The sequence below is a fragment of the Heliangelus exortis genome, chromosome 2 (assembly GCF_036169615.1).
Source record: "Heliangelus exortis chromosome 2, bHelExo1.hap1, whole genome shotgun sequence".
Classification (NCBI taxonomy): Eukaryota; Metazoa; Chordata; class Aves; order Apodiformes; family Trochilidae; genus Heliangelus; species Heliangelus exortis.
Genome location: NC_092423.1, coordinates 44,040,482 through 44,053,787, shown reverse-complemented (window position 1 = coordinate 44,053,787; position 13,306 = coordinate 44,040,482). Strand labels below are relative to the sequence as shown.

Here is a 13,306-nt window from a genome sequence, read left to right as displayed (position 1 = left end):
TTTCACCCAGATCCTGTCCCAGCTGTTCTCTTCTGCTCACTACTGCTGCACACAGAACACCACCAACGCTTTCACCTCCCTTTGCATTCCTGCAGCCCTTCACCCACCACCTCTCTCCGAAGGAGCTTCCAGGATTTCAGCCATCACTTGGTCATCGCCTCAGCGGAGTGAACTGAGCCTTATGCCTGAAAGTTGGTTCTCCAAGTCACATGTCTCCGTGTGGTGCTTCCAGCAGTGCCAGTGGAAAGGTTGCTGTGGTGGTTTCATCATAATCCTAGACCCATGTAAGGGTTTGGGTTGTAAGAAACCTTCTCAGGGGTCCATCAGAGGGACAGTTTAGTCCAAGCCTGAGTCAGCAGTAAGGACAGTAGCGTGGGCAAACCCCTGAGCCATCCAGGCTGTTTGTGGGGAAACTGAACTTTCCTGGGGAAGGTCCAGGAGGAGGATGGTTACCTCAAGGACTACTGTGTGCCCCAGAGGTTGATATAGGACACGATAAGAATTAATGAAGAAATTGATTGGAGGCTGAAGCTCAAGCAGCTTTCCAATAACTCTCTTGGCAATGGCGTTGGCAGCACCATGTCAAGGGATGGCCTTCTGGGAGCTGCCGGCATCTTGGACTCCAGGCTGACAGAAAGAATGAAGTTGTACAAGTGAGTCATCTTCAGTACACTGAAGCTCAGCCATGGCATCTACAAGCTGGTGCAACCTCTACCAGGGAGCCAGCCAAAGTCCAAGGTGAAGAAGGCCCACCAACAGTCATGGAAATTCTTCATGCCACCAAAATACACCAGATTTTTGGAAGAGATGAGGCATTCAGTGAGCCAGGTGTCAGAAGCAGACATGTCCAGCCCTTTCCTGAGGGATAAGCAGGAGTCAAGCACCATGCTCATGCAGGACCCGACTGCAGTGAGCCCATGTCCATCAAGGGAATCCAGAGCAATGGGCATCTGGAGATCCTGGAGGCCTGTGAGTCAGCCAGTAGGCTGTCTGAGAGAGGAGAGGCTGTTCTGGTGGCAGTGGAGAAGAGCTGTTGCTTGGCAGATGTTTCTGAAGAGAGGGGACAATTTGCCACTCCAGTGGAAGGCTCTGCCCCCAGCCCAGCAGCCTGCTGTTCCTGCACATCCCTGGGGACTGCTAGCAGTCACCTTACTGGCAGCACCAGCACCATGGAGGACACGGGGGACAGTGACAGACTGAGAACTTTGCTGGCAGTTCAGAGTGCATGGCCAGCAAGGGGCCATGAGTTGACCAACATGGACTCATTGCAGATGTTCCTGGAGCAGGAAGAGCAGTGCTTGAGTGAGGATGAGGGCAGTGGGGCCGACTGGCAGCCTGGAGGTTCAGGTGTCGGAGATGGTTGAGCAGGGCCCCTGCACAGGTGGTGGTGACAGTGGGGTCTACAGCAGATCCCCACCTATGAGAAAGAGCACTTTTCGTCTGGGCAGAAACACAATTTCCCTGCTGCTATGTTTATTGTGTAAGTGTATAATTATTAAATCCTTTTGCTTTTATAAAAAGATGGACACTGAAATCCTCAAGTAAAATTCAGTGAACCAATCTTTTTAAAGAAGTGTAATCGTGTTGTAATTTTGCCTTGCCACTTTGAGCTGTCATCCAAAAACATTTGAGTATGTTTCCCTCCTGTTACACAAACCATATGCCCTGTGAATTTCTGGGCACTGAATGTGAAGTTGGTCCTGCCAACCCTTGGTGGCCTGGCATGTATCTGAATGCCTGAATATCTGTCTCCCTGCTGACTGAATTTCCTATTCTGACCTGAATTCACTTGGGTTTATTGATTGCCTAGACCATCCCAAAGTCTTCCAAGGGACAGACCCAGCACCACAGAGGATGACGAGAAGGGTCACCACATGAGTCAGATGGGAGATGTCCAAAGTGCAAGATGCATAGATTATTATTGACTTTCCACACAGAGTATGTTCTTCTCACATAAGAAGCGAGTGGGCTTTGAAAGTCACTTCTTTCTGTATTGACTTCTTTCTGTATTGACTTTTTAAAATGTGCCTTGATGGGAGCTGCCAGTAACATCTCTCCAACTGGGTATTTTCCTTTTAAGGAGGCACAGTATAAAAGAATCCAGTCCTTTTGTTTGTTCCATTTCTGTTTGTTGTTTTTTTTTCAATAGCTGAGTAACTTCACAACTTGCGTGACTGAGAGTTCTCTTTCTGGATGAGGTCACTGCTGCCTTGAGTGAGGACACTTTTGGACTGGTAGTGGAATGCATCAGTCACCGAGAGTAAGTCTTTTAATGAAATACATGTAATTTTTCTAAATGATGCACTCACAGTATGGCTGGGGAAGTTATTTCTGATTGCATTGGGGTTTATCTTCCTCACCTGGTGCTCTGTGTCTTCCTTGAAGGCTGCTGCAGTTCCCAAGCGGAAACTGATGTGAGGCTGTGAGAAGTGGAAGTTCCTCTGGTATTAGCCCAGGACATGTCAGTGGAGAGAGGAGGTAAATGGGGCTTTGAACCTCGAGCAATAACACCAATACATAAGGTATAGCGAGTAGGGTTTCTGAGTTTAAATTCTACTTGTGTCTATGCATGGATGAACCCTGCTTAGGTTAATTCTGTATGTACTTACAGTCGAAGGCCTGTTCTGATAAGGTTCCCATTGTTGTACACAACATAGATGGTAATAATTCCTGAAGATCTAGGGTAAAATCCCTCATTGTTCTCCTCCCTGTTAAAAACCTGTCTTTCCAGAACGGCAGACACGTGGCTGTGAAAATAGCAAAAGATGTTGATAGCCATTCCATGGCAGGCTATGATGAAATACAAGTTCTGGACTACTCAAATGCACTGGGCCCCAGCAGGACACAGTAAGCAGACAAAGCCAACCATGCTGTGCTTTGGCTTTAAGGTTTCTGAGATGGTGCTTTCTGGAACATGTGATCTATGTAGCAAAGCCTTGTATGCAACTGCCTGTTAAAAGTCCTGTATTTTTCTCTTTTTCTAGTTCCTGTGTCCAGATAATAGGCTGCTTTGAGTACCATGGCTACGTCTGCATTGTTTAGGAGCTGCTGGGACTCAGCAGGTACAATTTCATTGAAGACAATGGCTTTCTGCCCTACAGTCTGGACAGCATCAGACAGATGGCCTATCAGATCTGTAAAGCTGTGAACTGTAAGTATGCTTCTTTTTTTCTTGATTTGTTACATTTTCTACTTCTTTCTACTTGTTAAATTAACTACATTTAGTGAAGGAACAAAACAGCATCTTTCAGTCACAAACTGTCACCTGCTTGTGGCCAACCAGGAAGACAACCAAAGTCCAAGACAAAGGAGAAGGTGCACCAACAGTCAAGGAAATTCTTCATGCCACCAAAATACACCAATTTTTTGGAAGAGACAGGGCCTTCGGTGAGCCAGGTGTCAGAAGCAGACATGTCCAACCCTTCCCTGAGGGATAAGCAGGAGTCAAGCACCATGCTCATGCAGGACCCGACTGCAGTGAGCCCATGTCCATCAAGGGAAGCCAGAGCAATGGGCATCTGGAGATCCTGGAGGCCTGTGAGTCAGCCTGTATTCTGTCATATAGAAGAGAGGCTGTTCTGCTGACAGTGGAGAAGGAGATTTGTGCTTAAGATTTCTGAGATGTCACTTTCTGAAACGTGACATATATAGCAAAGGCACATGTCAATGGACTGCCTGATGCAAGTCCTGTATTTTTCTCTTTTTCTCTTTTTCCTAACGTTCTGTACATACGTTAGGCTGCTTTGAGTACCATGGCTATGTCTGCATTGTTTATGAGCTGCTGGGGCTCAGCAAGTGCAATGTCATTGAAGAGGATGGCTTTCTGCCATTCAGACTGGATGACATCAGAAAGGTGACCTCTCAGGGTCACCACATCAGAGTGATGATGTCCCAAGTACCAGATATATAGATTGACTTTCCACACAGAGTATGTTCTCATATAAGATGTTAGGGGGCTTTGCAAGTCTTTTCTTTCTGTTCTTGCTTTTTTTAAATGTGCCTTGATGAGAGTTGCCATCTCTCCAACTCGATAGTTTCCATTTAAAGAGGTACAGTTGAGAAGAATCTGGTCCTTTTCTTTGTTTGACAAAACAGCATCTTCCAACAACAAACAGTGGTCTGTTTGTGGCTGGCTGCTCCCTAACAAGTACATCTCAGATGGGAGATGCATCTCCTGGTGCTTTAAGCCACTGAATGTAAGAGGACAGAGGGAAAACACTTTCGTGGAGAGGAGCTTTAAGTCCAAGGACACAATTACAAAAACATGTTCTGTTGTTTTCTTCATGAGCACATTCATGACCTGCTATGATGGTGACCTCATTGAAAAGGTGCTGCAGGATGACCCAGCAGAGCACATTACTTTGGAAGAAGCACTGAAACAACTTTTTCTTGCCATTGCAAGAGGCAGGAAAAAGGGCATTGCCTCCTAGGTGTGAGGAGGCTGACACAGCTGTCAGTCCCCCAGAGAAATGTAGAAAATGTTAAATATTGTTTGGATTAGGTTATTTTTAAAGTTGTTTTATTATGTTTTGTCTACTGAAGTTTTACCCAACTGTTGCCATCAAACTTACTTCAGAAAAAGATATCGATGAACTTGGTTGTATTTTCTCTGTAAATTAAAATCTCGTAACAGTGGCAATTTGACTCGTGCACAGATGTCCTAGAACTCTGTCCTCCTGCTAACTGGTCTCCACAGTAAGAATTCCAATGCTCATAGCACAAAACACATTGCCCTTCTACAATGACCTGAATGACTGGATCACTGCATGTCCCCCAGTATCTCCAGCTCCTTCACTGGAACTTTAAAATCAGTAGCTTAGGTACAAACATTTAAATACTCTGACCCCCTACTGCTAATGGCACTGGCAACACATCTTGTTTATGGGTGAATTAGTTAAGATGGCCATAGGAGCATTTCTTCCCTTAAAGGAAGCCACTGAAGCTGCTCAGTCTGAGCAAGTGTCTGTCTTCTAAATGGCAGAGCCAGTCATGACAGGAGATGAAGCACATGGAGATACAGGTTCAAAATTCAGGTGCCCCAGAAATGAGCTTGCATCCATTCTGAAAGGCACTTCAGCTTCTAAGCTGCTCATCAGAAGATGCTTCTTCCCCATTCCTCTTCTGTTTAACACAGGCATTAGACTGGTAGCCACTGCTTCACTGACCAGAGTGGATTCATGTCACCACTTCCAGTGCCAGAATACCACATCACTGCTTTCCATGCCAGAGAAGAGACAGGGGAGATCCTTCTGTTATGCATTAGTCAGAAACATGACTGAGAGATGGAGAAAAGCATTGGTAGAAAGAATATTAAGAGTTGGCAAGGCAGCAGAGTGCCAGTTTTGATTTTGATCTTGTCTGACTAAAGGTCACAGCTTGTCTACTCAGATCCCTGTTTCAAAGGGGGAGCTGACTCCAGGACCCCTGTACCACCATTAGTGCAGGAATGCAATTTTTCCTTGCCCTCAGCCCCCTTCCTAGGAAGAACACTTCCCAGTGTGCACTGGGTAAAGCTCATGAAGGTAAACCCAGAGGTTGTAACAGTTTAGACAAGGAATGTTTCAGCACCTGTGCTCCAGTGGCAGTCAAGTTTACTTCTGCTACTAGCTCTTGCAACACCAGCAAGGAGCCTATTGCCAAAAGGACCATCACAGTAAACTCACTCTACACAGCCTTGTTCCAGGTGCAAAGCTTTGAGTGAAGCAGGTGCTCTTGAGGAAGTTAAAACCATCTAAAGCCTCCTTTCCTGCAGTTGAGTCAGCAAGTCCCCTGACATTTCTCCAGTAGCAGCGTGAAGGCCACATGAACATGCACCAGACACATCCTCCCAAACCAGGTATTCCACTGCAGAGCTGCCACCAAGCCTGGCTGTGGCCCACCACCAGGTATTTCCTCTCCTCCCCTGGGGTATTTCAGTCACTAAAACTCAATTTCTGTTACACTACCACAAATTTGCAATGGCCAAAGTTCTCATATAAGCACCACTTAAGATTGTTGCAGAACAAACACTGAAATCCAATATAGAGTTTTTTCCAGGCTGGGCAGACAACAGAAAGGGTCCTCCTCCCAGCCTGAATTAGAGATGGCTCCCTGCCATCTGGACCTCTCCTCAATACACAGGATTGAGTTAAACAGCAAATGTAAAGTCTAAATCTAGAAGTATCACTTCTTTTTTTCTTTTTAAGTATTTTCCAACCTCATTTAGTTCCATCTACTTGTTACCTGATCAGTGAGCACCTGCTGTGCTATTTGTTCTCTACACACAGCGTGCACACGAGCTTACACGCTCTTCCCTCATCACATCTCACTCAGTTCCCTGTGTTCCCTGCTAACCCGACCGCCCCCTCCATTCCCCCCCTCCCTGACATCTGCCAGCGCCCACAGCCTCACCACTGCCAGCAACAAACCACCTGGAATAGCACGGCCAGGACCAGGCACATCAGATCCTCCTTCCAAAGCTATCACTTCCCAGAAGAACAGGACCGGCTCCACGGAGCACAGGATCGTGTCAGAATTTTTCAGGGCAAGTCCCGAGTCCTTTCGACCACAGACCACACACATACACACCTGAAACAAGCATTCATCCACCTCGCATCAGCAGAGGGGAACGTGATTTGCAGAGCCAAGATCCGCTCCCATTCACTGTCCTCCCCGGCCCCCTATTCCCCGCGGCACAGGGCTGCAGCCCTGATGTGCCGCCACCCGCGGGTTCAAAGCAGAGCCCGGGGAAGGTTCGATGGAGCCCAGAGAAGAGAGGTACCGGGAGCAGAGCCTGGTCAGCAGGGCAAGCTCTGGGCACGGGGGACTGCTGCTCCTGCTGCTGCTCCTGCTGCTGCTCCTGCTGCTGCCGCGGGAGAGGAAGGGCTGCAGGGAGGAGCTGCAGGTTCCTCACCTCCATTCGCTCTGCAGCACGGAGCGGCAAGGCTTCCGAATGGGGAGAACTCGGCTGCAAGCCTTGCTTCCAGCGGTGCTGCTGCTAAGGGGCTGGCCGGTTCTGGTGGCGTCTGTCAGCGACCATTGTGCCAGGGGCACAGGAGGCCGACGGCGGGGCCTGCCCTGGGATCACGACCACCTCAGGCACCGCTCCAGTCTCGGGGAAAGGCATCTCTGTCTTTAACAGGAGATGGTGTACCTGTAACTTTGTAACATCCACATGTTTTTCAAGAGGATTGGAAGTGTGTCAGTGACTGCTAGAAGGCCCAAACACCTGGAAGCGGTCAGGAGTGGAATGGTGGAAAAGAGCCTTTACTAGGGTTGATCTCAGGCTTTGGTTACTTGACTTTGCAAAACCTCTGTTTTGTTTCAGTGTAGAAGCTTTGCTAGAGAGCCCATTCAGTGTGTAGAACAGGGCCGAAGTTGTCTGTGCTCAACTCTGACCACCTTAACAATGAACTAAGGAGTAAAATGACAATAAAATATTCTGAGTGCTGCTGCACTTTGGCTTGAGTCCGTTGGCATTCTTCAGAGCATGGACTGCAAAAACGTGGCTTAAAAGAAAATGCATGGGTTTTTTTTCTTTACTAGGAGTGGACCTTGGCTCTGTAGTCAGGTCAGGTAGGGAGAAGTGGACTTTTCCTCAAGAAGACTGGGACAGACAACCCACAAGGGAAAGTAAAAAAAGTGCAAGGAGAGAAACACCTTGATCTGGCTAAGGGAATCACTGTTGATAATATGAATATCTGAGGAGAAGGACTGAGAATGGCTAGGGATGGAGTCAGGGATTGAGCTGAGGAATACTGTAAGGAATAAGAGCTGAGTCAGTAGAGGTTACTAGGAAGATTCCAATGTAGAAGCAAGGAGAGGGAGAAGGGGCTTAGCAGATCATCAGGCTGAGAAAGGCAGGACAAAAGAATCCGTATCCACAATAGTCTGTGAAAATAGAACCCATGTTTTCTCCAGGATGACTTCAGCTGAGAAACCTATGCCCAGATGTATTTAACATCTCTGGAGTATGCTAAATTAATTCTGTTGCTAGATACTTCTAGTTCTTTTCAGAGGTCTGTATCACAAAGTGGATATGGTATACAATATAGTCCCACATCATGATTATGTGGGTTTCTTAAATAAACCTAGAGAAATATACACTTACACACATAAACAGCTGTGCTATATTGACACTGTAAAACTAAAAGGCTTCAAGAGATAGAAAATTCCAAAAGATTAGAACTGCTTTTGCAGATACTTTTTTTTTTTTTTTTTTTTAATGGGAATTTTGCCTTACTCATTCCACAAGATAAAAGAACCCATGAATCAACATAAATATGATATTGTGTTCTATCCATATTGCCTGGTTTGCTAGCCCAACATTTATTTAGTGTATACTAAACAAACTCTATTATTCAAGCTCCAGATTTATTAATTTCCATATTGATACTTCTGTGACATTCTTCAGTATACTATCGGAGTGCTCCAGGAGCATGAATTACTCCATTTTCACAGCATCCTTCTGCTATAAATTTGGTCATCCACACCAAAATTACCTCTGTAAACTGTGTAAGAGGTTCTCTGCTTCAGCACTGCAGTATTCATCAGCAAAAGTTATGAGAGAGTCACTTACATACACTTGATTCCTCACTGTGGGCTTTACACCGTATAGAGAAAAAGTACTGCCTGGGATCAAATCCCAGAAGCAGAAATAAGAGAGATTGTAATGTCCAGTGGAAATAACTGTGAACAAAGCAACAAACAGGAATTATTAACCTTGCCCACAGTGCCCCAGGGAGTAGGAATGTACTTGAGAATGTGCAGCCTTTCCTCCATGAAAAATTGTTCATGAAGTGCATAGAGAAGAAGAGAAGGGATTATGATGATGTAATTTGCAGGCCAAGACACTGAAATGGTAACCTGCTGAGAAAGAATGGGAATTAGAAAGATTCTTTCATTTTTCCTTTTAAAAAAAATTCCTTCCCCAGTCCAATCTGGTATTAAAACATTAAACTCTCCTGCCATCTCAGACCTATTGAACAGACCAGAGCCTATCTGCTCAGGATGGACGTCCACCAAATGTCCTTGGTACTACAGGGCCAACAAGTTCCATCTGGCCCACAACCTGCTTGTCTCAGTAACACTGAGGAGACCTGGAGCAAGTAAGATCCAGTCAAGATGAGATGAGTGGCTGCTGGCCTTTGGGTAGTTCACTGAAGAGACTCTTAGCTGAACCATGGACCAGATCCTCCAGCTTGGCAGGAAAAGGAAGTGTTAAGGTCTGAGTTAACATCAGAATTTATTTTTGTTTTGGATCCGCGAAACAAAGTCTAACCATAGAAAGGTCGGGTGCAAGTAGACTTTATTTGACAATTGACACAGGCAAAATGATAGAGCCAGGCAAAAAGAGGGAGAGAGGAAAAGAATATATGAGAGAGAGAAAAAAAAAAGTGGAGAAAAAAAGGGTAAGAAAATGGGAAGAAAGAATGAGAGAGAGAGAGAGAGAGAGAGAGAGCGTCACCACCAAGGGCCCAGCTGTCCAGCGAGTTCAAGATGGCGCTGATCCTGGAGAGGGTCTGATGCGAGATGGTGGTGGGTCAAGAGACAACCAAAACAGCCACAGCCTGGACAGCCATACATACCCCTGAGTTCCTTCTGTTCCAGAGGGGCAGCTGTCAGTCAGCTGCCACAGAAGCCAGGGTCATTGGCATCAGAGCCATTGCAGACAGGCTGCCTGGAGGGGAGCTTCCTCAGAAGGGTGCAGTCCCCCACCCACTCATCAGTTCTTATCTCCTTCCAGGTGTCACCCCTGTTCTGCTTTGGCCAGGCCAGGTCCATTAGCATCAGAGCCATTGAAAACAAGAGGGGTGGCTTCCAGCACACAGCTCTTATCTCTTTCCAGGCACCACTCCCTGCTCTGTTCCAGCCACCTCAGCCAGGTAAATCAGCATCAGTACAATCAAGGTGGCTTCCTCCACCCTGGCCAGGGTAAAGGTGCCTGAGGGACATCCCAGCATTGAAGGCCCTCAGAAAAGGGGAGCAGTCTCCACCCAGCCATTAGTTCTTAGTTCTTATCACTTTTTGGATGTCACCCCCTGCTCATCTCTGGCCAGGCCAGGTGCTCCACCCTAGCCAGGGCTATTCACTTTAAAATTGTTCTTTGAGACAATTTCAAATCAGTAAGATCAGACTCTCACAGGCAGCAGATTGAGAAATGGGACATCTGGGGCACTGTTTCTGGTACATGAGTCATTGCTGGTGCTCATGCAAATGACACAGTAGAGCCAAAAAAAAAGAAAAAAAGGGTTGAACCCACAGAAGTGGGCTCAGTGATACTCCCTATAGGCATATGTTCTCATCCTTGTTGTGCAGAGTTTAGAGGTCTGGTCATTTACACGATGAATGCATTAAGCTCACTGTGCAATACAGTGATCATAAGTGCTGGTGTGAATGAGGGCTGGGAATATTACCAGGCAACACACTCTGTCCTTAGAAGAAGGCTTAGAGAAGATGGGCATGGTGCTTCTGAAGCTCATGTGATGAGCTATTTAAAGTGATAATCAGGTTACATCCATGCTGACAACAAAAGGAGAGTGTAGCACTATGCTGCAATATTGCTAAGCTCCTGCACTGCAAACTGCAGGCAGAGAGAAGCTGATAGTTTGCCTTTCCACTGTTACTGAAAGACATCTACTGTAAGAATGCCAGACACTCTGAGTCATAAAAAGAGCATCAATCAGCACAATTTTCAGGCTCTTTCTCTTTTCCTGCAATAAAGAGAAGCAGAGCTTTAGAAATTTTTGTTTTCTTTTGAGTTGATAGCTTTTTTTGGTTAGGTCTTTACAGTTTCACCTTCGTTTTCCTCATGCTCTTGCCTTGTTTCAGTTTACTCAGTATGAGCAAATCACTGAGGCCCTTAACAATTTCTTGGTATTGCAGAGATACCAGCATTTCAGCTTTCAGAAGTGTTGCTTCTGATGATGAAAAAGTATTTTGCCTATAATATCCTTAAAATTTCTGTAAGCAGATGACTGGGCCATTTGGCTGAATTAATGGAAAGAGAAGTGTATGAATCTGGGAAAGCACAATAAACCAGGCAGAAGTGCACACAGTTAACACTGTTTCTAGCATACATTTCAAGCAATATATTGTCCATAATATCTTCCCACTCCTTTTGCTTTGCTTTGACAGAGAGCATGATCATCAAATGGTGTTTAAGGCATTTGCTGTTGTTTTTAAGCATAAGCATATGGATACTTATGTAATCTTATTTAGTGGTAGCTTGCAATGATACTGTTCATGCTTGGGCTTTTGGGCAAATTTCCCTAAACTTTTACTGTTCCATTTTTAGTGTAAGGCAGATAGGCATGTAAGAAAAGAAGCTGAAAGTATTTCTATTTATGTCTCTTTATTTCTGGAAAATGTTGAATTATTATTGTGTTATGTTGATAAAACAGGTTCAGATTATATAAGTAAATGAGATATTTGATGAATTACTTAAAAGTGAACTGGAATTAGCCAATATGCTTCATTAGTTGGCCAGCAAGTCAATGTTATCCACTTGAGAGGAGGTTAGACTAAGATGTTTAAAAATGCTTGAACTGTCTCACACTTACAGTGATGTTATAGCAGCCATTAAAAGAAACATTTTCTCTATCATACAAGCAAAGAATTCTTTTGTTTCTGCTCCGATCCAAATTTCATTTCAGCAATCCATTGCTCATTATTTCTCTTCCTCTATTGGAATGTCAAAACTAACATTAATGAACATATAATCCAATGTTATAATTGCTCCAGCTTCTTACTGATACTTTTTCCCCACATTCTCCAAAATCAGTGTTTTATTACCAGGAAAGGCCATGGGCACGATCAAGCTAAATCTTTTATGAAGAGGTAATTATTTGGGTATATAGAGGTAATATATTTGGGTAACAGCAGATATGTTGTTTAATTACTTCTTTAATTACTTCTGATGTCAGTCTTATGAAGTGACCTGACCCTTACAAGAAAACTGTTGCATGCACAAGTGAGATTAAAGTCAAGAAAGGTATAGAACATAATCTATACAGCAATAGCCTGAAGCTGAAGTGATATTTTGTTGCATTTGAATAAACTAAGAATTTTGGTAAATTCTTACTAAGAATTAAATTCATTTGTCTTATGCTCTTAGGCAAAAATGACTAGCAGTTGTATCTTTAAATATAATTTGTTTTTATCTCTGATCAGTGCTTAGAGATCTGATGCACTCCATTTTTTAGGAATACCAACAGAGCTTTTGACATATTGTGATGACTTGGCACTTGACAGATAAAAGACAAACTGTTCAGCCATGGCCCTAAATTTCTTTCAGTTCAACCAGTACACAGTGGTGCAGTATGAACTTTGCTGATTAAAAGCAGAACTAAAAAACTGAAGCTCAGTTTGACAATGTTCCAATTCATCACATGGGATTCTGTTTCCTTTTACATTCAGCTCCTGGTAGCTGTTGGCTTCATGCATCCCAGTGCAGAATATTACTCCTTTATTTTGGCTTTGTTTTTCCCATAGAAAGAATTTATTTCCTTCTCTCAACTTCCTAGAGAGACTTAACACCCCTTCCCAAAATCCGAGATGTTTTTATTTTAGTTGTTCTTTTATTAACTGCTCCTGCCTTTATCATCTAGGAAGACCTACCTCAGCAAGCCTTTGCTTATGGAAGCACTCACATCACAGGTGCATAGCTCCACTGACTCCTATTGCTCACAGTGAGAGTGCTTAGAACAAGGTAGGTCTTCCTAGATGATAAGGGCAGGAGCAGTTAGTAAAAGAACAAGTAAAATTAAAACATCTCAAATTTAAAGAAGCTAAAGAATTTTTATGTTCTAAATTTCCCCAGAATTAGAGAACTACCAAGTTTTGATATTTCTAGTCCAGAAAAATCTTTCTTTGCTTTCTGATGGAAAGCTTGCACCTGTGTGTGACAATAGCATTTGACTTCAGATGACAAAATGTTGAAAAATCCCCAGATTTAAGTGTCAGACTGAGTGGCCAGATATTACAAATTGTAATCACCAAGAAGTGAGAAAATACTGATGGAAAGTCTGTGGTCAGCATAGAGATTGAATACAAAGCTCATCCTATAATCAACAATTAGTCTCTGATCCAAGATGCTTCTCCTTGCTTTCTTCCATTTGTAGATTCTGTTGCATTAGCTCATTACAGGAATTAAGCAGCTCAATTTAAGGCACTTTTCTTTTCCTACTATCTTCAATAATTTTGTGCAAGATGAATTTGAAAATTTCAGTTGATTAAAAAGGCTCCTAATAGTAGCTTTCAGACATGTGAAGCCATTCAACAATTAGCTAAATCAGGTGCTACTTATTGCAGGCAAATGCTTTTGAGC

General features: G+C 44.1%; 1 long non-coding RNA gene across 1 annotated transcript; it reads left to right on the top strand.

The window, feature by feature from the left end:
- Nucleotides 1-47: 47 nt before the first annotated feature.
- LOC139792482 (uncharacterized) lies at nucleotides 48-4,652 on the top strand. The gene is made up of 6 exons (XR_011724290.1): nucleotides 48-1,480; nucleotides 2,150-2,260; nucleotides 2,386-2,478; nucleotides 2,732-2,847; nucleotides 2,985-3,151; nucleotides 3,284-4,652. It is a non-coding gene; the product is annotated as an uncharacterized lncRNA (long non-coding RNA).
- Nucleotides 4,653-13,306: the final 8,654 nt, after the last annotated feature.